At 34.0% G+C, this 25,017-nt stretch overlaps 1 protein-coding gene across 2 annotated transcripts in view; it reads left to right on the forward strand.

Moving 5' to 3' along the window:
- Positions 1 to 9,375, forward strand: part of CLVS2 (clavesin 2) — an 81,634-nt gene extending 72,259 nt beyond the window's left edge. Inside the window, exon 7 of one of the 2 annotated variants that reach the window (XM_032862436.1) lies at positions 8,914 to 9,375. The gene's annotated coding sequence lies outside the window, so the exon portion shown is untranslated. The remainder of the gene's footprint in view (positions 1 to 8,913) is intronic. The other variant, XM_032862435.1, reaches the window with a different exon arrangement.
- Positions 9,376 to 25,017: the final 15,642 nt, after the last annotated feature.

The raw sequence follows: 25,017 nt of genomic DNA on the forward strand, positions 1-25,017 counted from the left end.
AGTGTTTGAGCTTGGTCTTTGGAAGTTACTCTAAGATCACTGGACCTTTTATCTATAATATGCATGGCTTACCCTTACTTTTGGAGGGACTACAAGACAACTCAGATAAAAAGCTATTTTGAGCTCAAAAACATCGTAAATTTTTCTTTGTTGATTATCCTAGTTAGTTCCAATTTAAAATTTGCAAGAAGTTGAAAGACCATAATTCTTCCAATATTGGAAACCAAAGTAAGGGAAAATGCCAAGATAGTTAACTTAGCTGGAAAGAAGAAAGAAGGAGTGTGGGGGGAGAAATTATGATCACTTCTTCTCTGAATATAAATGAAGCTTTTTGGTGTTTCTAAAATCTTCCCAGGATCTTAGAAATATATATTACAACCATTTAGTCTGGTTGGTTTAAGAGAAGTCCTATCAGTTGAGTTGTGTGTTTGATATCTTTGTATATTTTTTTATTTTGAAGGTTTATAGTACTGATACCACATGACAGGAACTGCTCTTGTTGGTATTTCCTGACTGGTTCTTTCCCTTCTCTGCATTTCAATAGTAACTATTATTTTCTGAACCTTACAATCACATTATTATCCTTAACTATCCTCATCTTTCTGTCCCCTACAATTTGGACTGACTTCATCATAATTTTAGTAACTAAATATCTTAGATTTTTATCCTTGGCAGTTTATTTTCTCATTCTTACCAAACCTATGTTATTTCCTTCCCTCCACGACCCTGTGTGCCTTTCCCTACATTGTAATAATTCAAGCTTCCAGTTTTACCACCTCCGACCAGGTCTTCTATAAAGAAGACACTGAAAAGAAGTGTGGCGTCCAAGTGAAATTGAAGAAGGAACTGTAACCTGAAGAATAAGAATAGATGTTTGAAAATGTTTTCAGAAGACAATCAGTCTTTTTGTGGCTTTATAATGGGTATTCTGTAGCATATTGGTAATCAATGCAGATTATGTTTCTTGCCAATTACACAAATATATGGCAGTCAGGGTTAATGTGTAATTTGGAAAAACTTCTATAGAGAAGAAACTAAATGGCCGATGCTTGGGAAAAAAGTAGACTTTTCTTCTGTTTCTTACTTTTTTATCTTTAGTCATCTGAACAGTCAAAGGCATTTGCCTCTGTGACACCCTTTTTTTCCAGTCTTCAAGAATGTGTGTAGCATACTTCAGAAATAGAGTTCAAGTACACACACACACACACACACACACAGAGTGCATGGAAGATACTGTAGTTTGTGTCATCTTCTACCAAATAGTGTTTTTATTTAATGCATTATTTTTATGATTGAATCCTAGGAATATATTCATTGGTAAATTTTATTAATTCTATCCACTTTTAAATGGATTTAGAGATTTTACAAGTCCTCTATTATATTCTTAAAACCATAATATTAATGTTTCACTTTATGTCGAGGTTATTTCATATCCCTCTTGATCTCTGAGGATGAATGGAATTCTGCTAAATGTTACTAAATGAAATTTTGGATTCAGAAATGTGAATGTGCATATGTCCCTTTCGATCTTTTTATCATAAACTAAATTTCTGTAAATTTGGAAAATATATCATATTAAATAGCTATGAATAAATTTGTCATTAAAATATGGAGATATGACATTGGTGTTAGTATTTGGGAGTTTATAATGCTTTCAAACAGCTTTTAAATGTGTGTGGGCATATTGTAATGCTATTTTGATTTATTGTTGACTTGATCCAATATATTTGATAAAACTGGTGTAACTCCAAATCACTATCAAGACACTTCTTGACTTCTAGAATGACAGAATGAACATACAAGCCAGTGTCAGTTACAAAGTTTATCCCTTGAAGCAATGGAGTGGATTGAATGATGATTTCAGTTTATTTCATTTCAACATTAACAAATATTTATTAAGCACTTGTTCCACCCCAGATACTGTTCTAAGTTCCAGGGATATGGCAGGAAAACAAAGCCCCTGTTCTGAAAGTCACATTCTAGGGAGAAGACATACAAACAGCAGATAAGCAGTTATGTACTGTCATGTGGTGTTTCCAATGTGATGAAAACTTGCCTAGTTTAATTTGTGTTGTTGCTGGCACTCTGTTTCCTCATCTATGAAATGTGGCAATGATTGTATCCACAGTGTGAGCTAATTTTTGATACCTGGCCCCTTCCTTCTCATGGAAAAGTGCAATATCCTCTTCTCATATCCGTGCTATTTGGGGGATGACTATTAGGGTTTTTTGGTTCCTTCCTTTCTGCTGGGTGTGGGGGTAGTTGCTGGGGCTGTTGACCCTCAGGGGTAATGCAGCTCACAATCTGCCTTTCAGGGTGGTCCAGAGGTGCCGGCTTCTCTGCTATTTTGTCCCTTTTCAGGAAGATACCTTACCACTCTGACTCATTAAAGTTGAAAAGCAAACATTGATTTTCATCAGAAAAGAAGACAAAGAGGAACCAAAGATAAGCAAATTCTGACAGACTATATGATTTAATATTTCTATTTAATCTGTTAGTTTCCTTTATCCACAGAGAACCAGAAACCCATTGTTTTCCTGGACAGGTTTGGGTATATCCTATGTACCACAGTTAAAGGAAGCTCTGACCATTGTAGTTCCAGAGGTACTAATTTAGGTAGTATTAAAAGGGTTATTTCCTACAGGTATGTGAAGTTTAGTGAGAAGTTTTTCTTCTTAAAAAGCAAAGTCACATTATAAAATACCTGGAGAAACTCATCAGGGGAAAGCTTCAAAATATAGGTAGACTAGAATATACCATGAATACTGATTATAATTCATCTAGGAGGAGCCATGAGTAAATAAAAGTTTCTCTTACAAAATATAGGGAAAAAAATCCCAGCAAATGACTTCCATCTTAAGGAAATGTGGAGCTTCTCTATTTCTGTTCATACAGAAAATCATTAAAGGAATATGTCTGTGTTAGGGCAGACTAGATGGCATGTTAATCGATACACAGAAAAACTGAATTATTTCACATACTGACTTTTATAAAAAAATTTAAGAACATCAAGAATTGACTCATTACATTTATGAAGAAAAAAACATAATTTATTGTAGCCATAATAAAACATCTTGATTCTAGAAGGAGGAAGGTATAGACACCCTTCAGATGGCCTACTTTTTGAAACTTATCTGTTTATGAAGTCTCTATAAATTTATTTCCCTCATTGATTATATACTGAAGATTTTAGTTGATCTTAGAAAAAAATAGTGATTTTTACACAACTTATTTACTAAAGGGTAATTGAAAGCATTTTTCTAGAGCAAAGTATTTTAAACCTTATTTTGCCACAATTACTCTTTTGTCATTTAATGGACATCATAAACATGTTTTAACAAACTTTCCTCAAGAGTAGTAAAACAAATGGTATACTTAAAGACTTAAACAAAAAACTGTAAATATTTTAACTTGGAATAATTATGAGAACATTTACTAATTATAAATATATGTGATTAATGGAGACTGACCTTATCATTAACACATCAGTAAAAAAAAATAAAATAAAAGAAATTTTATTATTATCCCTCAGGTATGGCCCTCTTACCTCAAACAAAAACTACCTCTGTTCTTACATTCCTTGAGAATAATAGATGCTACTACTGGAAGATTGTTTAGATATTAAATAATCCAAATTGCTTATTTTGTTAGTACATAAAGGGAGACCTATAAATAGTCTGTCTTGTTAGAAGTCATACAAAAAATTAAGGGTAGAACCAAGGCTCAACCAGTCCAGTGATATTGTTGTTGCTTTTAAGAACTTTCCCCTTGTTCTCCTAACCCTTTTTCTATTTAACTCTCTTCTGCCTGCATATGAACGTGTTTCATTTTCTCTATTTCTTGGGATTCTTTAACATTATTACATTAGATAAAATCTATTCATTCAAAGAGGGCAACACTCAGGGACTTCAAATTAGATACAGACTATACATATCCACTATTCCCAAACTTTCAGAATCTTAGCATCAATAGCTTCAGGATAAACCCAGTTCTACAGGAAGATGAAACTTTATCAGCTTATCTCTAAATGAAATAGTCATTTAATAAAACCAACTATAGTGTTTAGAAGCATGTGTTTCTTGATATCAAGAAGAAAGTGGGATGTGGAGCATCTCAGCCCAGCTACTCCATTTAGCTCTTGACCATCTTCTCTACATTTGTCAGTGCATTAAGGAAAGTAGAACAGGATGTTTCTTCCAAAATGGCTCCCAAACCACCATTCAGATATATGGGAGAGCTGTGGTTCTGTTTGGGAGAGTTTCCCATGAGTCAGTTCAGGTGTTTCCTCTACTCTATTTATTTATGATGTGTAGTTCTCATAAGACCTACTATAGGAATTTTGTGGACTGGAGTATTTAACAGATTGGATTTTCTGAAATCCTTAAAAAAATGGAGAGATGTGTGGATCATAGAAAATTGGCTAATCTAAGCATAAACATATTTAAGTCAGTTCACTAAAAAGGAGTAAAAGGGCTCAGCATCAGATTTTACTTGAGATTATTTCAGCATTGCTATTGTTGAGTTTGGAAAGGATGACTTTGGAATTACTTGGCCGCTATTATTTTATGTGGCTTTTTTTTAGTTTTTAAAACAATATGTAAAGACATTGTATTAGGTGCACAATGAGAATATAAATGATACACAGCGTCATGCTCTCTTAAAGTAAAGAATTTTAAAAAGATGTACTTATGATACTACTGTATTCTAAGTTATCTAGTTATCTAGTTTAGATATGATTGCTCTTTGGGAAAAGAAATTATGATTAAAAACAGTATAGGGTCATATATAATATTATATGAGTGTCATACATAATATTATATGTTATGATAATTTTCAAGTATATTAAAAATTTTAAATTAAGAAAAAGGGAACCACAGAAATATCGGTAGAAAGCAAGAAAAAATGCCTTGATAATCTTGGAATAGAGGCCTTTATACTATGACTCAAATTTCAGAAAGTTAAAAAAAGGTTACATTTGATTCAATGAAAAAATGAAATTCAAATATTTTTATATGGAAAAAAATCATAAGCAAAGTCAAAAGGCAAATGAGAAACTGGGAAAATTTTCAACTTATATCACAGACACTGTCAGTGTCAGTAAAAGGTTTCTAGAAACTGATAAGAAAAGGAAAAACCCTATAGAAAAAAGGGCAGTTGATATGAACAGATGGTTTACAGAAAAGAAAATATAGTATCTTTAAAAATATGAAAAAATGCTATGCCATACTCAAATGAGAGAAATAGAAATTCAAACTATGGAGTAGTCTGATAATATACTCTTTCTCAAGGAAGCTATGAAAAAATAACCTCTCCTCATATTGCTTTTAGAAAAGATTGTAGATAGATATTTGGTAATATCTATCAAAATTATAAATGGGAGTATACTCTGATCCAGCTACTCTTTTGGGAATTTATCCTTCAGACATGCACACATGAGAAATATTTCAGAAGATATATTCAAATATTTTCCCAAATATAAATATTTCCAAAGATATTTATAGAGTAATTGTTTGCAGGAACAAAAATTTGGGAAGAAAAACTTAAAAATATATATCCACAGAAAGGATACTATGCAGATCTGATATAATCTGCATAAATAAACAAGAACCCTACACAAATCTTTAAAAAAATGAGAAAACACTTTATGTGCTGAAATAGATCCCTAAATATATTGTTGAGAAAAACAGCCAGGACAGAATATTGTACAGAATATGTTACGGTTAATGTAAAAAAGTGGGTTGGAAATAAAATACTCATATTTGCTTATATAGTAAGGAAATGCAGATGAACCTAAGGGATTAATAACATCTGTTGCATGTTGGGAGAGTTGGAAATTGCGTAGATTAAGACAGGGTAAGAAGGAAATTTTCATTTTTCAGCTTTCTACATTTTTTATTGTTGAATTTTGTGAATGTATTATTTATTGAAAAATCAAAAAAGCTTAAGAATTTTTTATTGTCTTAAAGCATTTTGACATTACTGATGGTTAAAAAGTTTGTAGTACAGTATACATACAGAATAACAGAAAGAGCACCCATGTGTCAAATACTCAGCCTAAGATAAAGACCATTACCAATACTGATTACCAATAGTTTAAATCTTCCTAAGATAAAGACCATTACCAATACCGATTACCAATAGTTTAAATCTTCCTTTAGGTCTGTACATGACACCCTCTGATTTCTGCTTAAAGGTAGCCATCTCAAATTATGTTGACTATTAATTTTACTTTCTCTGTAGTTTACCACTTAAGTGTGTATCTCTGAAAAACATCGTTTTGCAAATAGTTCATGTTAGATTGGGGTATCTCTTATATAAGTGTCTGGCAGAATTTAGTCAAAATGATTTGGATTTGGGACTGGTATTTTCCTCATGTAAATATTTAAACTCTTAATCCTATATCCTCAATGATTTGGGGACTATTGAAGTTTCCAGTTTATAGTTAAGTCAGTTTTAGTTACTGTATTCCTTTTTCTAGGAATTTGTTAATTTTCAATGAAGTTTTCAAATTGATTTGCATATATTTATAATAATCTCTACTTTTTAACATACATACATAGTGTTTGTATTCATCTCCCCTTTCTACTCCTCAGATTATTCATATATGTCTCATTAATACTGTCATAAACCTTTATATAGCTTTTTGAGTTTATGTAGCTCAGTTGAAACTATTGTACCTCTGCTTCCTATTTCATTAATTTCACTATGCTCTTTTTTTTATTTGCGTGTCCTTTGTGTTAAATTTTGTGAATCTTGTCTTTTTAATATAAATTTCCTATTTACATTTTAAACTATTAATCTTTCCTATTTTCTAATAAAAATTGTTAAAGCTATGGATTTTTCCTATAGGAAATTATTTTTTCCTTTTTTTTTTCCAAAATGTTTTACATGTTTGCCTTTGATATTTAATCCTTGACCTCAGTGGAATTGATGTTTCCATGTGGAGAATGATGGAGATCAAATATTGTTTCCCCATCAGGTGTCTAACAGTCTTAAATAGTCCTGCCTTCATTCATTGTTCTGTGTTTCAAATGCTCCAGCCTTGTAAGTGTCCCCTTATTTATCTCCTATACATTCAGTAACTATTCAAACCAAAACCTTTGGTGAAATAGGATTTGTAAAAGATCCCAGGTCAATGGTTATCATCAATCTTTGAAAGATATTTTAATTTTTAAGTAATCTCTGTCATTAATCCTTGATATCCTTCCTTGGAGTCTCACAATTGTCTGAGAGTTATCATTGGAGATTTCCCTTATTTTATTGCCAGTTTAGCATTATTTAAATCGTTTTTTTTAATATAGTTTTTCTATTTGTTCTCTAGAGGGAGGGATTGCCAGAGTACTTACATACCAATAGTGCAAAGAGTCTTTTAAATTGATTGTTAATTTATGAACTTTGAACTCTAACAGAATAAGATCATTAGAATAAAAGCCTAATTTAGGTTTTTAAGAAATGTACATTGAAGGAACTTTGCTATTTACTTTGTGATATGTTTTTTTATCACTAACACTTTTGACATGTGCTTCAATGCAATGTGTTCCAATATTACAAATTAAAGAAAGAAAAGAAAAGAATATGGGTATAGGAAGCTAAGTACCTACTAATTTGATAATAAATGTAATAATAAATAAATGAAATAATAATAAATAAATAAAAGAGTCATCATTTGTGAACCAACATGAAAACGGAAGTTTCTGAAGTTACTCAGAACCTAAGTGACTTTCATTCCTAAATAACGCTCCACAATTATCTGGAGAAAAAAAGTTGAAAATAACCATATAGATTAGAACAACACATGCATATTGAAAAATTGGGAACAAAGAAGAATAACCATGTAAGCCATGCTACTCTAGAGTAGTGGTTAGCACTGTGATCTCTCAGGTCAGACCCTCTGAGTTTAAGTTCTTTTTGTTAGTTTATTAAGGCTGCCTTAACAAAATACCATAGATTGGGTAGCTTAAACAACACATTTATTTTCTTGTCATTCTGGAGGCAGAAGTCCAAGATCAAGATGTTGGCCTGTTTTGTTTCTTTAAGAGGTCTCTCTCCTTGACTTGCAAACGGTTGCCTTCTTGCTGTGTCCTCACATGGTCTCTGCTTTGTGCACACAAGCCTCTGGTGTTTCTCCATGTCCAAATTTCCTCCTCTTATAAAACAGGAGTCAGACTGGATTAGAACTCACCCTAAGAACCTCATTTTTCACTTAATTACCACTTTAAAGTCACTATCTTCAAATGCAGTCACATTCTTTGGTACTGGGTATTAGGGTTTCAATATAAGAATTTGGGAGTGGGGGGACATAATTCACACTATAACATCCTTGCTTATCATTCATCAGCTGTGAAACATCAGGATAATTTTTTAAATCTTTTTGTACTTATTAGGGTTGTTGTGACTATTAAAAATAAGAAACATACTAAACACTTAGGATAGTGCCTGGTATATAAATAGCAAATGTTAATTATTAGTGTTGGTATATAAATAGCAAATGTTAATTATTAGTGTTAACAATGGAAACTTTCCATTTTTACATTTAGGTAAAACATAAAATATGAAGTGTTCTGAAGATGTCAATTAAGTATACTGGGTTTCTAGTGTTCATGTATTCTATTTGCTGATTGATCTTTTGTTAGGTTGTTTTATCCATTATTGAAAATATTGAAGACTATAGTGATTACTAATGAATAGTCTATTCTATTATTTCCTTTAATTCTGTCAGTTTTTACTTCATGTATTTGGGCACTCTACTCTTAGGTACTTGAAGGTGTATAATTGACATGTCTTCTTGAGAGACTGACCCTTTTATCATTGTAAACTGATCTTAATATAAAGAACATCTGTAATAGGAAATCATAAACTCAGTGCCTCTTTTGATCCAAATACTTTTTTTATCTTTTATATTTCTATATGTGGTAACCCTTTTCCAGGCCTCCAGATCCTAGTTGAAGAAAGAGGAAACTTCTACAGTGCTTTTGACCAATGTTTCCTGTGTTATAGACCAACCATCCTTATGTGTTCTTACCACTATCCATTGCCCTATCAATGGAGAATGCAACTTACCAAGGCGGAATGGAGAGTTGGGAAACAGCAACAGTGTCATGAAACTGAACTAGAAATCAAAGAACCTCAAGGCCCTTCTGTTTGAGATGAGTATTATTAAACAGCATTGAAAATTCTGACAAAGTCTGCAAATACAAATGAATGTTAAATTATCTTGGTTAATCCATTCACTATCAATATTATTTTTGTTGATTCCATTTAGTTAACATACAATGTAATATTAGTTTTGGGTATATGATATAGTGATTCAAAACTTCTATACATCCCCTGGTGCTCATTGCAAGTGCCCTCCTTAATACCCATCTCTTACTTAACCCATCACCCAACTCATCTCCCTTCTGGTAACCATCAGTTTGTTCTTTACAGTTAAGAGTCTATTTTTTGATGTGTCTGTCTCTCATTCTTTTTTCCCCTTTGCTCATTTTATTTCTTAAATTCCATATGTGAGTGAAATCCTATGGTATCTCTTTCTCTGACTTATTTCAGTTAACATAATACTGTCTAACTCCATCCATGTTGTTGCAAATGGCAAGATTTCACTCTTTCTTAAGGCTAAGTAATATTCCATTGTGTATATATATCACTTCTTTTTTATCCATTCATCAACTGATGGACACTGGGCAATTTCCCTAATTTGGCTATTGTAGGTAATTCTGCTATAAATATCAGGATGCATATATCCCTTTGAATTAGTACATTGTAAATACCTAGTAGTGTGATTGCTGGATTGTAGTTCTATTTTAAACTTTTTGATGAACTTCCATACTGTTTTCCAGAGCAGCAGCTCTAGTTTACATTCCCACCAGCAGTGCAAGAAGGTTCCCCTTTCTCCACACACTTGCCAACACCTGTTATTTCTTTTGTTGTTGATTTTAGCCACTCTTACAGGTGTGAGGTGATATTTCATTGTAGTCTTGATTTGCATTTCCCTGATGACAAGTGATATTGAGCATGTTTTCATGTGTGTGTTGGCCATTTGTATGCCTTCTTTGGAAAAAAAAATGTCTATTCATGTTTTCTGCCCATTTTTAATTGGATTATTTGTTTTTTTGGGTGTTGAGTTTTATGAGTTCTTTATGTATTTTGGATACTAATACTTTATCAGGTGTGTCATTTGCAAATATCCTCTCCCATTCTGTAGGTTGTCTTTTAGTTTTGTTGATTGTTTCCTTCACTGTGCAGAAGCTTTTTGTTTTGATATTGGCCCAATAGTTTATTTTTGCTTTCAATATTATTAATAGCACAGAAAATGCTATTGGACTAAAGAGATGAATCGTACTACTTTACCTTAAGTATTATTTAATACATAGTTTATTCTACTTTTTAAATGTCCTTAATAAACATGGAAGAAGAGAACATATTATGTGCCAAGTAGATTTTTAGTTGAAATAAGGTATTTTTAAATCATGCTTTACTTTGATGAAAGTAAAGATTTTTTGTGAAGATGAGTTCAGAGTAGTAAATGGAAGGAGCAGGATTCTAAAACATGGTTATCTAGTAATTCAGTTATTTCTACTATTATTTTCTGCTACTTAAAGATATCTTGAAATTATCAGAAATTAATCAGGGTACTCTGCTTTTTAAAGAGTTCTAATTAATAGAAATTTTGTAGCATAATATATGTTATAATGTGCAGTTTATCAAGCATGTCGTATATAACATGTACTGTATATTATAAACAAGAAGATGAATTGTTTAATTGCTATTAAAATTGGTTTTTGTCATTTTATAGTAATAAAAAACGCATCTCTTATGTTTTATCCATTGTGGTTTTCACTAGTTATATATTTGCAAAATGTGTGAATAAAAAGAAGATCTAAGATATTAAGAAGATCTTATAAAACAATATCATCTATGTATATTGAAGTACTTCCCATGCAATGTAGTGACTGATGATGTGAAAGTTTAGGAGGACAAATGTCGCTATTTCTATGTTGAAGAAAAAAACTAAAAGAAAAATATAAGTTGAAAATAAGAATGGACATTCTCAAAAAAATTCACATTGGAAACATATATTATCTAAAGCTACTTGGAAATGATCATCGGAAGTGGCTTCTAAAGTTCCTGACAACTGAGAAAAATTGTAGCATGTATTACATGTGGTTAAAGACTTATTTTTAATCAGAAGAATTTATAAACGAAGAAAAATGTGAGAAACTTACTTTCTGATGACTTACTCTTCATGAACAAGTGCATCTGCTTAAGATACATTATGATCTCCATTGAGTAGAAAATGGGGACACTGGAAGGGCTTTTGCTCTCTTCCTTCACAGGACAAGTTTGTTCAATGAATATGAGAAGCACTTAGCTTACTCTTAACATTTTTTAATTTTGGAAAATCTGTTATATTGACTCTATTAGTCTGATCCTACCATATTAATTCTTAAAATGACATAGAAAAAAGAAAAAATGTTGAACAGATTTCTGGGAATACTAACAATTGAAACAGACCTTTACTTTGTTAATTATATTAACCATATGGCATCTACCAGTCTTCCAAGAGCAAACAAGAATAAGAGTTTTGAAAAGAAAAAGCAGGAAAAATAGATGAGATGAGTAAAATAATTTTGGTTGATTTTTAATTTTTTTCCTGAATGGTCTCTCTCCAGAATGAGAAAGTAAGAAATTACATAGACCAAATCCTTTGATTCTGGGTATAGCTAGTTAAGTGATATTAGGAGCAGATCAGGTGGAAAAGTACCTAGAAAGATGTTCTGTATGGGGCAACAAAACATTACTTACATAAACTGGAAACATTTAAATTGTCCCTGCTCCCATTTTCAAGTGGTTGAGTTAAAGAACATTTCTTGTTACACAATATGTTGGTTGGGCTTTATTTATTTTATTTATTTTGCAATTTGCATGACAACAGAAATTTGGCAGCCAGACATAGCCAGTTGAAATTCTGAAAATAAATAATTCATGATGCCATACTGTTTATGGGAAATTAATCTGAATTTTAAACCCTTTGCTATACCTCCAAGTGATTTCTGAATAGAAAAAATGTATAAAAATGCTGAAAAAAATGGAAACTATAGAACAGTTATTTACTTTTTTTTTTAGAATATAGATCCTGCTTTCCCCAATTAAAGTGAATCACTAAGTAAATCTATTTGATATACAATATTTATAAATAGAGAAGCATAACATCAACTTAGAGCAACACTTAACAGCAACAGACTAACTAGAATGATCACAATATTTTTTTAATCCTTTTAAATGCATAGCTGAACATGTAAGAAAGCAAGGGAAATATTCAAGATAAAAAAGTAAAAGTACCGAAGCTCTAGAATCATACTGCGTGGTGGGTTTGTGGAATGAGGGAGGGGATAAGAAGTGGTTGGAGGCGGTTTCTATCTTATTTTGCTCAGGTTTTCAAAGTTGAATGAGTGTTGGGTCCAAGAAAGAGATGGTAAGTCAGAAATAAGATCCTGTACTCAAATAGGCCCCCTAGAGGGATATACCATAATTAAAAGAATAGAATGGCTACTTTACTAGGGGAAATTTCCCTCATAAGGAAACTTATAAGTATTACTCTGGGCACAGGTGGAGAATAAGTGTCTCTGCTGAAAATTCATAACTGTGTGGAATTAGGGTTCCAATTTAAACTACATGAGTGGTCTAGAAAACCATAATCAGAAATAACATTTAAAAAGGAGTCTTAGGTATGGTACCTCTGGAATGCCTGGCAGAAGCAAAAGCACAACCACTCTGGAAGGACATGCCAAACCTGTGTTTTCTGGGACTTCCACATACAAAGGAATCTTGAAAACAAGTTTGTAATACACAATTTAAAATCCACAAGGAACAAATTTACCATGAGCAAGAATCATCAGATACAACAAACAGTAGCAAGCATATCACCTCCCTTAAAATTTCAGATATTAGAACTAGCAGATAAAAAGTGTAAGTACATATGCCTACTCTATTTATTATTTACTATTCTTAGTAGATTCACACAGCTTTTTGTTTTTAATTTAATGGATTAAAAATTTAAATGTGAGAATAAAACTTTAAAATTTTAGAAGAAAAATATAAATGAATATCTTTTTTTTAATTTTATTTTTTATAAACATATAATATATTTTTTTCCCCAGGGGTACAGGTCTGTGAATCACCAGGTTTACACACTTCACAGCACTCACCATAGCACATACCCTCCCCAATGTCCATAACCCCACCCCCCCTCTCCCAAACCCCACCCCCAGCAACCCTCAGTTTGTTTTGTGAGATTAAGAGTCACTTATGGTTTATCTTGCCATTTGCGATGATGTGGATGGAACTAGAGGGTATCATGCTTAGCGAAATAAGTCAATCGGAGAAAGACAACTATCATATGATCTCCCTGATACGAGGGAGAGGAGATGCAACATTGGGGGGGGTTAAGGGGGTAGGAGAAGAGTAAATGAAGCAAGATGGGATTGGGAGGGAGATAAACCATAAATGAATATCTTGATGCTAGGGTCAGGAAGGATTTCTTAGCCTCTTCCCCCAAAATTTTAAAGAAATACATATATCTGATTATATTAAAATTAAAATTCTCTGTATAGCAAAAGATAAACTTATTCAACCTTAAACCATAAATGAATTTATTTATGATGATCTAGAGACTAGCAAAACCTATTTGCAATGAATATGTCCAACAAAGAATTTCAATCTAGAGTATATAAACTCCTGAAAATCAATAAAAAAAAGCAGATAATGCCATTGAAAAATGAACAAAAGATTTAAGAGAAAAAGAAGAAACCTGGTAACCTAGAAACCTAGGAAAACTTTTTCCTCCCCTATAGTTTCTAGGGAAACTTTTGAACATGCACACAAGATTAGATACAAAAGTTCTCCTTCAAGGGTTACTTGTAATCACCAACAAATTGAAAACAATGTAAATGTCCATCAAGAGAAGAATAAATAGTTACATTGTGATATATTCTACCCTGGAATGCCATACAACAATTAAAATAGCTACAGCTCCATGTATAAAAGGAATTTTGGGATTGATACCATATTCTGATGCCACTTATATGATATTTAATAATGAGAAAAACAACAGTCTATTCATATGAAGCAAAGGTATAAAAATGTAAAGCTGAGGATGAAAATCACCAAATTCAAAATAATGATTACCTCTAAGAAGAAAAAAAGAAAGTATGATCAAGTAGGGATTCACAGGGACTTCAAGTATATCTGTAATATATTTTTTTAGAAGAAGAAATATGTTTCTTTTAAAAGAATTATCTTAAAATTTCTTCTAAGTTTTGATTAAGTTGGATGAGTGCCAAAGTTCTATTTCATTATTCTTTACATTTTCCTGTATGTTTGAAATATTGTTTCAGTATAAAAAAGAAAAAAAAAATTTTTTTAAAAATTCACTCATTAAATAAATATTGGTTTTATAATCAACTGGTGTGTCTTGGTGTTTTCCAGGCCCTGTGTAATTTGATTACATTAGGCCCAGGTCTACTTTTGGAATGAAAGTTATATTTCTTGGAAGCTACATACAGAATAATGTCCAGCTATTTCAGTGTTCCACTAGACAAAGTCAGGGAGGTTAATCTTTATCAAATGAATACTCTGCAAGGCTGTTAATGAGTGAAATGTATTCCTCCAGATTTCTTATGTTGAAACCTTAACCCTGACATAACTGTATTTGGAGATAAGACCTTTAAAGAAATAATTAAGGTTAATAAATGAGATTGTAAGTATGGATCTTGCTAGGACTGCTGTCCTTATAAGAAGAGGAAAGAGCACCAAAGAAGAGGCCATGTGAGGACACCACAAGAAAGATATTGTTTGCAAGTCAAGGGGGAAGGCCTTAGGGAAAAAAAAAAAAAAAAAAAAAACACCTACTAGCACTTTGATATTGGATATCCAGCCTCCAGAACTGTGAGAAAATTAATTTTTGTTGCTTAAGTCATGTGGTTTGTATGTTCTCCTATGGCAGCCTTAACAAACTAATATAGCTGATAAAACATGGGAATATATGACATTGTAAACCCAGAAACTGATTGAAGACCAGAGGTAGAAAAGTTAGTTAATCTAAGAAACTTCAAAAGCCGGAAGAACAGCAAATGATCACTCCAGTGAAGTTGTTAGTAGTATTGGATTGGCTAAGATAGAGATCGACAGAGACATCCAAGTGGGCCATAGCCTTATTCAAACATCAAGTGAACATGGCTGAAAACCCAGGTGTGGATCCCATCTACAGGTAGAAATAGATTTTTGTTTCAGCTGTTGTATGAATGGGGGCTTTCTTTGACTTTTGCACTGTATTTGTATTATTTCTAACATAATGGCCTATGAATTTTGGCATATTAGTAAATATTCATGGTTTAATACTCACTGACCTAATTTGAATCCCACTCATATTTTTAGAAATCACAAACAAGAGCAAAAGACAAATGAATAAACAAAAGTGAACACCATATCCAGGTTTTAGGTAGGACTTGGGTAAAGTTAATGTCAAAGAAGTCAGTGTTTGAGTTTTAAAGTGATATTTGTATTTTTCATTTACTGCCTCTTCTTAGACATGAATAGTTTCTTGTCTTTATTCCTTTGGATGAGTGGATTGTTCTGAGGTGAAAGGGAAGATAAGGCGTAAAATTTTGTGCTATGGAGTCAAAGGAATGACTAAATAGAAAGAAATGATGCTAGCAATAGCTTAAAGAACATTGGATTATTATGGAAATGGACAATGTATAGAATACCCTTAATGATATTACTGTTTTTTTAAAACTCTCATCCTGTGCCTGGTTCTATGTTCTGCCTTTATATTCTATATCCCATTTAATTCTTAAAACCACTCTACGGTAGATACTAAGGTAAGACAAAATTCTCAGAAGAGGAATCTGATTTTGTGACATCAATTAATGAACCCAAGGACACTTCTCCAGTAAGTGTCAGGATCTGAATCCAGCTCTGTCTGATACATAAACCTAAGTCTTTAATTACCACAAAACCACTTCACAAAGGGCAGATGCTACTTATAAAGAATTACAGTGTGACCTTTATATTCTGAATCTCTTGTGCATTGTCAGCAGTCAGGAGAGAACAAACCCGAAGCCTGACTCTGTTTTGTCCTGCATCATTGCAGGACACTTTGTACTCCAGCTTCTGTTGCTGATGACTCAGAACGGCTCACATCTCCATAACACACCAATTAGAGCAGAGCAGCCGGCTTCTCACCAGCTGACGCTGGTCCTCAATGTAGTGTACGCCAATCAGACCTATCCTCAGGGAACTCCAGAATCAGATCTGGGAAGTCTGGAAGGAGGCCAGACTTTCCATTCAATAGGAGTGGGCTAAGATTCAGATGTAAATAGGAGAGAAAGTCTGCTGGAACAGTGGAAAATAACTATGTAGCCCTGGATTGTCGATTTAGCATAAATGCTGCAATGATTCATCTCTGAGTTGATAAACGTGTTTTCCAAAGTGAGAGGCAGACAGACAGGATGCAGTTCCCAGCTAGAAGGTCTTCATTGCTGGAAGGTTTGTAGAGAGAAGCCACTCTGCCCACGCCATCTCCATGCTGGAAATGGATTGGTGCTAGGGGCACAGTTTTTCTTTTCAACAAAACACAGACAAAAGGAACTCTTACAGGTTGTTTTTCATAGAATAGTTAGAGGTGGGTCCTTAGACTTACTTTTCTTGTAGTTCATATAGTGACCTTGCTTCAGTGTCATAATTAGGGCCTGCTCTGATGATAGGTATTCAGAAAATGTTCACTGACTCACTGGCCTGGTCACCAATGTATTCTCAATTCTAAAAGGGAAAAAAAGGACCACAGATTCTGAATTTGAAAATATAGCTGGCATTGTTTACTCATGATCTACATGCACACAGAAATTAGGCACCTAGCCACCAGGTAGATCTAGGGAAACTAACATACCTGAGTTCTTAACACATAAAGTTTACAGGTTCTTATTTATATGTTAGTGCAACCCAAGTTCACCACCACTACCACCCCCAGGCTTTCAAGAATTGCTTTATAGTTCATGGGAGAGAAAGGATCTTGCACTCACAAGTAAATAAATTTACAAGTCTCTTTGAAAGGGAAAGCTAGCAATACGAATTTGAAAGGAGGTCAACTGCATTTGAAAATAATGAAAAGCAGAGTGCTTTTCAGAAGAACAAAGAGTAGTATACATTGAAGAACTCTACAGGGGGCCTAATGGTGGTTTAGGGAAATAAAACAAATATTAAGAATATTTTGTTAATGTAGTTTTTAACTTTTGAATTTGTGACATGAAATCTTATTGATTTTGCATAAGCTAATCCCTTTTTCATTACCCACCAGTGGCAGGCAGAGTGAGGTGAATTGTTAAATTAATTAAATAAATACACAGTTTAATTATGAAATATCCAAATGGCATATCATTTAGGCATTGGCTATATAGGTAAGGTTTAGAAGAGAGGTCAAGATATAAATGTACTTTATATTTATGATATTAAAAAAAAAAAAAAGAGGAGGAGATGGGGCACCTGGGTGGCTCAGCCAGTTAAGCATCTGCTTTCAGCTCAGGTCATGATCCCAGGGTCCTGGGATCCAGCCCTGCATTCTGTTCCCTGCTCAGCAGGGGAACCTTCTTCTACCAATCTCTCCACAGCTCCCCGCACTCATGCTTTCTCTCTCTCTCTCTCCCTCAAATAAATAAAATCTTAAAAAAAAATAGGAGGAGATATAAACACTTAAGGAAAAAGGATAAATTCAAATATGTACATAGCCTAGATCAGAGCCTACAATATTCTGACATTTAAAAGGTCTTACAGCAGAGAAGGAATGGATGACTGCCCCTAGAAGGGGCTGTCTGAGAAATAAGAGGAAAACTAGGAGAATGCCCTGTTAAGAAAGAAAAGAAAAGAATAGAAGGTATTTCAAGAACTGGAAGTTGGTGGTCAGCTTGTGGAGTCCTAGAAAAGTCAAATAAGTTTTCCTGTGACTTAGCCATTTGGTGGCATTGGTGTCCTTTAGAAGAGGAATTTTTTCCAAGTGGCGAGGCCAGAAACCAGACTAAACTGAAGAGTGAGGTGAAGGTGAATAAAGAAACATTTGCAAGAAGATTTTTTAAGAGGAAGTTTACAGTGAGATTCATCGGGAGATGTAGTTTGCTATACACTGAAGATGTGTAGCGAAAGGCATTAAGACAGAAAGGCTGCCAGATATGGTAAAAATAGGTGACTTGGTTGGTGATCTTAGAGTTACATGAACAACTGCTTCAGGGGATAGTGCTTGATGAGTAACTGGAAGAATGGAAGAATGGAATGTTTTGGTCAGAGTGGGATATTTGAAATGGGTACTTAAGGTGTAATTTGAGTTTCTTGAGATGGCGGGATTCAAATTGTGAGTGAGGGAGTTGGTGGCTTAGGTGAAGTGGAGGATATCTTAGGAACTTCAGTGAACACAGTCAAGATTGTTGGGTGGCTCATCCACGTGGCTATTATATTCACTGGGATGGTTATAGCAGCTAAGGTGAAGATGGAGATTGTGTACAGGTGTTGAAGTCTTCAAGGACCTGGAGTTTGGAGTTGGGGAGAGCAGTAAAACTGGGTGATATAAATCACAAAGTTCTAGAACTTTGGATTTAGGTGTTTCTTGATGAAAACCTGGAGGACACTAATCCTACTTCTTATCCCAACACTTAAGCATTGTGGGTGTGGGAGGGAAACCGACAAAAACACCTTGTCTGAGAAGGATAAAGAGGAAATTTTGATTTTAGGTTTCAGTTAAAGTAATTTTAAATAACAAATAATTTAGGGGAATATCAGTGGCAAATGTAAAAGGTTTAGGAATGAATGTTAGAATGAGAAATTGGGTTAGGAGAAAATACACTGACAGCATTGTGGAAATGAGAATTGAGGAAATGATCTGAGAGGTCTGGACTCTGGGCAATGACTCATATAAACAAAGAAGAGGGATATCATGCTTGGTTCTGATCTTGATCTTAGGAACTGATGGACTTAGCTGCCGTCTAGAAGCAAGGCCTTACAACTGCTGTGTAGGAGTAGGGTTCCTGGCCCTGGCTATTATCAGTGCACTGGGGATATCAGTGCTGGCCAGCAGTGAACAATGATGCTGGAGACAAGTGAGTCTTCACTAGGGGAAGGCTTGGGGTTGCATGTTGGCAGTTGGTCTAAGTGGGTCTGGCTAAATTTCTGTATTGTGTGGACGTTCTCAAGGATTGGTCAGAATTTCCCATGCCTTTTGAATGGCTAGGGCCAAATACTCTTGAGACAGCCTGAGGGGTCCCACCTCATCTGGTTGTGGTGATTGTTTTCTGGCATCTCCAGCAGTGTGTGGGTCAACGAACACAGGTTTAGCACTATGATAAAATATGCCTTTAATTTTATATGCTGCAAAGTACAATTTTATGTTATATACTGAATGAAGTTTGGAGAGATTTTGTTTAGTACCTGGAACATAAATTTTATTTGAGTTTGAAATCTAGCTGTATTACTTATTTAGAGTGTGACATGGAGAAAGTTACTATCTTTCCTCAGGTTCACTCTCCCTATCTTAAAATGAGATAAAAAGAATAAATCTATAGGGATGATCTAAGAAATCTATACATTTCTGTGTGTATATACATAAATACATATACACATTAGTTATGCATGCATAACCTTGCACAGTTTGTGATAAATATGGGACAAATATAAGTCTTATTTTGATACGATGCTATTCAGAGGTAATATTCAAACTACTTAACAATTAGTGAGGCAGAGGGAGAGAGGCTATCTGACCAATGAGAATGCCTATTGGCCAGTTTGTGGGGTTGAAGCATATCATGATGTGTATTGGTTCTGACACTAAGTACATTGAAATAGCAAGAGCAGCAGACAGCAGTCCATTCTATCTTGGCCACATGGTCTTGTGACTTTACTCAAAATGATCTGGCTTCTCATTTCACCCACTGAATTAGTAATGATATAAAATGCAAGAGGCAGTTTTCTCTATTGACAGAGTCATTATTTCAAATGTATGTCATAATAGCATTTAAACAGTACTTTTTAAAATGGTTTTATAAGTGAAGAAATAGTACTATGCCTTCTACTAACAAGTTAGGATTACCTAAAACAAGTAATGATTAAAAGCAATTGTTTTTAATATCTTCTTTGGAGAGGTCAATTTTTTTTTTAAAGATTTTATTTATTTATTTGACAGAGAGACAGCAAGAGAGGGAACACATGGGGCTCGATCCAGGACCCTGGGATCACGACCTGAGCTGAAGGCAGATGCTAAATGATTGAGTCACCCAGGCGCCCCAGGAGAGGTCAATATTTTGAAGAGGGGAATGACATTTATTTTCCTAAGGTCTATTTTAAAAATATACTTATTTCAATTTATAACAATTTAGTTTTATTCAATGGGTTAGTATTTGAACAGTGGGTCTGTCAAACTACTGTGTTATTAAACTGAGAACATAGTCCTTATTCAAAATTCAAATGTTATTGTGTCATGTTGTATTTATGTTATATTAAAATAAAGAGTTTAGACAACTAAAAAACAAACAAACAAACAAACAAACAAAAAACCTAGGCCTTCTATTTGCCCTATCTTATCCAAGGAAAGGTACATAGACAATTGAATTCAAAGGTCAGTTTTAGACTTAGGTAACTCATTGGTTCTCCTTAGCAGTTTGAATATAAAAACAACACATGTCTATATTATCCCTCGAAATACTGGAAGACTTTGAAATCAGAGTTTCTCTCCAGACTTTGATAAAAATTTATTAAGATTTATCCAGAGCATTATTTAATCAGAACATGATTTTCATTTATATTGTTTGAATCACTTATCAGAAAGGCCATAGACAGATATTTTGGTTTATCCTTTTGTATATGAATCCTTAGAGTTTGTGGTCCCTGACTTGAAATATAGGAAATTTTTGTCTCTACCTCCCAAACTAAGAAAGTATTTTTTTCTAGCATCTAGAATGTCACTCTAACTTTTGACTGAAACCATTTTTATTTGATATCATAGTTCCAAAAAACTTTTTACATATGACATTATAATAAAACTGATTCTTTGATGATATCTATCAGATTACTTCAAATAATTTATTGCCATGATTTCAACAATTTAGTCTATGAGGAATTAAAGAGAGCAAGGCTATGCCTCAGCTATTGAAAATCTACACTCAATAAATATTTCTTAAGTGAAGAAATAGTTTTTAGCAATAGCTATCATTATTTTTAAATCTTTTATTTAATTGTAAATACCCTTTAAAAAGTTATTTTATCCAAATTATGGGGAAATCACAATATTAAATATGTAAAACCAAACCAATGTAGGTAACTTGCACTTCAACTCTTGCTATTAACTTCTATCAAATGACAAGACTACTGTAAGGCTGGACTCCTTTGGCCTCCTTTGTGATTCTTACAAATTGTTACAAGATTGATTGCTCTGTAGGCTACCTAGATAATAAAACCAATGGGCACGGAGAACCAAATTCACTGTTTCCTCTGTGACAAGCTTTTATTTGATATCACCTTAGCAAATATGTCTTGGGCATCTAATATTTGGTGGGCTTCATCTAGCTGCTAGGAATATGAATAAGAAATAGTTTGTATCTTTTAGGACCTTACAACCCAGCAAGGGAGACAGACACACAAGCACAAGTGTGTGTCAAGCTTCAGTGTCATGTAGAAAAGTGGTAGAGTTATAATGTTATAATGTAAAATGGTAGACTGATGAGGAAGTGATTTTTTCTGAAGAAGATAAGATAGTTGGGAGTAAAAACATAATTACAGAAAGCTGCAGGTATGAGGTCATGTTTGTGTTTGTTTTTGAAGCCTGAGAAAATCATTTTTCAGGTTGACTAGTAGAGGAAGACATTCTAGATCTAGGGAAAAGCATGGTCAAAGTCTGAAAAAAAGGCCAATGTGTGATATATTTTAGCAATAATGACTCACCAGCAACAGCTAGAGACAGTGTGGAGGCAAGACTGTGGCCAGGTCATGGGGTTAGTGGAGCAGGTAGTGGATGAGGTAGGGAGGTGGGGAGTAGTGGTGTTGCCCTTCATGCAATGGAAAGTAGAAAGCAAGCAGAGGCTTTTATTCCAGAAGCTGTTCTCAGCTTTGTGATAATTCAGATTGATATATATCTAGCTAAAACATTATTTGGAGTTTATCTAGGTAAGGTATGTCAGAAAGTTGATTATTCTTTCTCTTTTATTAATTAGTTTAGGGGCATTGGGAAACTGAATCTCAATCCAAAAGCAATTAGCAACATTTTATGAAATAAATATAAGCTAAGTTATTTTGGGGATGTATAACTTAATAATATTCCTTTAGAAAATAAAGACCTAAATATAAATACATATTTACTAATCTTCATCATCACCTTTATTTATTATTCATTATCTTCGACTTTAGATAAAATTATAATTCACTACTTATTTATGAACTATGTAATACAGTAACTTTAGGTCTTCTTTTTGAAGTAGAGTAAGATTGTTTTCTTGGAACTCTGAGATAATAACTTCTTGAGGGAATTACCTTTGAATTGCTTTTCCTTATTAATTCATATTGACTTTTACCATTGCTCTGATGTCGGTTTAAATTTGAGGTAGATGTTATTATCTGATTAAATAATCCAGAGGACTAAGTAACATTTCATCATAATTCATAATCACCAAAGTACCTCAAAGTTTTTCTTAGGATGTATGTGTCAAATCACTTAAGTTTTAAGGAATGATTTTGAGGCCATACTCTGCAACGTTCAACAAAGATTTATGTTCCCTAGGCAATGTTCTAAGTTCGGGGCAAAACCACAGAGTCCCTGCTTTCATGAAGTTTATCTTTTAATGTGAAAACACTGTCTATAATCATGTAAACAAGTAAATGGGATAGCTTCAGGTAATACTAAGTGCTGTAGAGAAAACAGAGGTAGCAATGGCAAAAAGAGTGACTTGGTGGAAGGAGGGGACACTTCAGTGAGAATGGTTAGGGAAGGGCTGTCTGAAGAGGTGACAACTGAGCTGATTCTAGACGAGGCAAACGTGACAGTATGGGAAAAGAGAGGAGTGGGGAGAGTGATCTAGGCACATGGAATAGTGTGTGCCAAGGTCATGATCCAGGAAAACATTCTGGTCTATTTAGAGATCAGAAAGAAGTCCAGTATTTCTGGAGAATTATGAGAGGTGTGGATAATACTAGGTGATCAAATCAAGGGATGTCAGGATTTGGATTTTGGTCTGGTTGTAATCAGATGCCACTGAAGTGTTTTAAAACTACACTAAGAAGATATAAGAATGGACTATAAGGCATTAGCATAGAATTAGAGGCCTCTTAGAGGCCACTAATGAGGTTTAGGTGATATAATTATCACTTACATTAGCAAGTAGCAGTAGAGATGGTAAGAAATAGTAGGTAGTAGTTGGAATGTATTTTGGATGTATAATCAATAGAACTTTACTGTTCAATGGAAAGTGAGGTGAAAATCATCATAGATAAGGTCTAGGTTGGGACCCAAGCAGGTGGTAGTGTCATCAATCAAGATAGAAAGAATGAAAGAAAAAGCACTTTGGAAGTGATATGGAATCAACAGTTTTCTTTTGATATGTTGAATTTATGATAGCTACTAGACATGTGAGCCAAAATAGGCAGATACGTAAAAGTGAACTCACAAGAGCAATCAAGATGTGACAATAAAAATTTGAAAATAGTGGGACATAATTTTTTTTATTAACATATAATGTATTATTTGCTTCAGGGGTATCGGTCTGTGAATTATCAGTCTTACACAATTCACAACACTCACCATAACACATACCCTCCCCAATGTCCATAACCCAGCCACCCTATCCCTCCCCCTCCACCCCGTAGCAACTCTTAGTTTGTTTCATGAAATTAAGAGTCTCTTAAGGTTTGGCTCACTCCCTGGTCCCTTCTTGTTTCATTTTTTCCCTCCCTATCCCCGCCAGATCCCCTGCCCTGCCTCTTAAATTCCTCATATCAGAGAGATAATATGATAATTGTTTTTCTCTGATTGGCTTATTTCACTTAGCATAATACCCTCTAGTTCCATACAAGTCATTGCAAATGACAAGATTTCATCTTTTTTTTTTTTTTTTTTTAGAGAGAGAGCACAAACAGAGGAAGTGACAGGCAGAGGGAGAGAAAGAAGCAGGCTCCCGTTGAGCAGAGAGCCCGATGCGGGACTTGATCCCAGGACCCTGGGACCATGATTTGAGCCGAAGGCAGAGGCTTAACCCTATGAGCCACCCAGGTTCCCCAAGATTTCATCTTTTTGATGGCTGCATAGTATTCCATTGTGTGTGTGTGTATCTGTGTGTGTGTGTATAGTTCCATCCAAGTCGTTGCAAATGACAAGATTTCATCTTTTTGATGGCTGCATAGTATTCCATTGTATATATATATATATATATATATATATATGTATATGTATATATATATATGTGTGTGTGTATGTGTGGGTATATATATATATATCTATATCTATATATATCTATATATATCTCACATTTTCTTTATCCATTCATCTGTTGATGGACATCTAGGTTCTTTCCATAGTTTGGCTATTGTGGACATTGCTGTTATAAACATTCAGGTACACATGTCCCTTCAGATCACTACATTTGTAACTTTACAGTAAGTACCCAGGAGTACAATTGCTGAGTTGTAGGGTAGCTCAAATTTTCAACTTTTTGAGGAACCCCCATGCTGTTTTCCAGAGTGGCTGCACCAGCTTGCATTCCCACCAACAGTGTAGGAAGGTTCCTTTTTCTCTGCATCCTCACTAATACCTGTGGTTTCATGACTGGTTAATTTTAGCCATTCTGACTGGTGTGAGATGGTATCTCACTGTGGTTTTGATTTGTATTTTTCCCTGATGCTGAGTGATGTTGAGCACTTTCTCAGGAACATAGATTTTTTAATGCTCTGGAGCTTAGATGAAATCTTCTAGAGAGGGAATGTAGATGGAGAAAAGAAGAT

This window comes from Lontra canadensis, unplaced genomic scaffold, assembly GCF_010015895.1.
Source record: "Lontra canadensis isolate GAN:19392208 unplaced genomic scaffold, GSC_riverotter_1.0 scaffold23, whole genome shotgun sequence".
Classification (NCBI taxonomy): Eukaryota; Metazoa; Chordata; class Mammalia; order Carnivora; family Mustelidae; genus Lontra; species Lontra canadensis.